Source organism: Equus caballus, chromosome 8, assembly GCF_041296265.1.
Source record: "Equus caballus isolate H_3958 breed thoroughbred chromosome 8, TB-T2T, whole genome shotgun sequence".
Classification (NCBI taxonomy): Eukaryota; Metazoa; Chordata; class Mammalia; order Perissodactyla; family Equidae; genus Equus; species Equus caballus.
The window spans coordinates 88,130,506-88,132,652 of record NC_091691.1 but is presented as its reverse complement, the minus strand read 5'-3'; positions in this window follow the sequence as shown (position 1 = coordinate 88,132,652).

The following is a 2,147-nucleotide window of genomic DNA, read 5'->3' as shown; positions in this document are numbered from 1 at the left end:
GTGGCTGTATTCTGTGTATGCTTCTTTATTTTGGATCTTCTGTATAGGAGAAAATATTATCTAAATTGATTAGATACAAAGAAATCATTAAAATTATTAATTAAGAATGTTTACATGAAAATTCTATTATTCAGCAACTTTTATGCGAGGGTTGGAAGTTAACTTGGCAGACCAACACTGAATTCTTTGTGGATGTCTTATAATTTACATACTTTATAAGCCTCAGAATTGTATGGTATTGCTATTAATTATGTCATTAGGAGAATTGATGTAATTATATTAATTATATAATAGTTGAAATCCAGAATTTTTTGTGAACCCAGAATTTGTTTTGAGGAAGAATTTTACTTAAATTGATAGAGACATGACCACATAGTGTATGAGTATAGTGTTGATGATAAGTGGATACTTTATCAGACTGAATTCTTACATGTGCTTTGAGTACTATGGCCTCAGTATCCACATCACTTCTAGTCATAACTTCATTCTCTACGTTTCTGGAGTCTGATAATTTTAGACTTACTCTAGAATGGTAGAGCATAGGCCATTTCCATGTGTTCTTTAGGAACAGATAAATACTTAGAGGAAACTAAATGTTCAGGCTCTGTTTGTGCCTTGACAATTATGAAATTTTGGTTAGATGTTTTCTGAGCATCTAGATCAATGAGCTATACCCTGAATGTTTACAAACAGTTTTTGTCTCGGCCTGAAAACTCTCTAGGGACCTTAATTATAAAGTATTTCAATAGAAAATTGACTTTTGAGTTCACTGTCATCTACATGCAGAAAAACATAATGAGTGTATTTGATTATTAATGTGGAGTACCATTTAGGCACTTGCCACTTGCATAGTTAAGAAATTGAGGCATACCTCCCTAACGCCACTGCCATAAATGTTGCTTGACGCTGTTGCAGATGAAGCGACATGGAGTGCCCATCGTGGACACTGATGTTATCTCAACTTTCTGAGCCCTGTGCTTTCCTCCCTCCGTACCTTCATTTACGGCATTCTGTTACTCTGATACAGTGTCCTTTCTTCTTCTCTCTGCTACTCCAAGTCCCGTCATTTCCGTTAAGACCTAACTCATGATCTGTATAATCTCTTGCAGGAAGAATTCCTAAACTTTCCCCATCCTACCTTGGATTTCTTTAGCACTAAATTGCCACTACTATCTTAAGATTTTTCTCCACGCTTCAACCATGTTCTGTTAATCTTGTTTAGATCATTTAGATTGTAAGCTCTTCAAAGAGTTACATTTTCCCTTGCAATTAGCATAGTGCTAGACACTATTTATTAAGTAGTAATGAGGGCTTGAAAAAATAAGGGAGTTGTATCCTTATTTTTATCTGCTTTCTGGATTATCTGTGAGACTTTTTATAAAATAGATAATTTGAAGTGACTTTGTTCTTGCTGGTCTAATGAAGGTGTGATAAATTTCAGTCTTGGTTATTGGGGACTAAAATCAGAGGTGTGCCAAAGCCGGCTCACACTGGCTCACGAGAACCAGTTGTGTGAGGTAGCTTGAAATCTGCCACAGTGGGACCACACTACAGAACTCAGCAAGTTTCAGTGAACACGGTGCCGTGCAAAGCAAGGACCGTCTGTAGTTTAAAATTGAAAAGTTAGTAGTATTGCCACATTTACAGAAATAGAAAGGGGCATAAAAAGCATTTGGTAAAATCCAGCACCCATTTGTGACTTTATTTTTTTAAAAAAACTTCTCAGGCCCAGCCCAGTGACATAGTAGTTAAGTTTGTGCACTCAGCTTTGGCAGCCTGGGGTTCACAGGTTTGGCTCCTGGGCGCGAACCTACACCACTAGTCAAGCCACACTGTGGCAGCATCCCACGTAGAATAAAGGAAGATTGGCACAGATGTTAGCTCAGGGCCAATCCTCACACACACACAAAAAACTTATTAAACTAGGAATAGAATGGAGCTTCTTAATGAAGAGCAACTACCAAAAGCAAAAGAACTAAAGAAAACACCATACTTAACTGTGAATCATTGAAAACTTTACTCCCCAGAGATCAGGAAAAAGATAAAGATAAGTAAAAAGTTTAGGGGTTAAAAAGGAAGAAACAAAATTGTCATTCTCAGATGACAGAGCTGTGTATGTAGAAAATCCAAATTAATATAAACTTTGA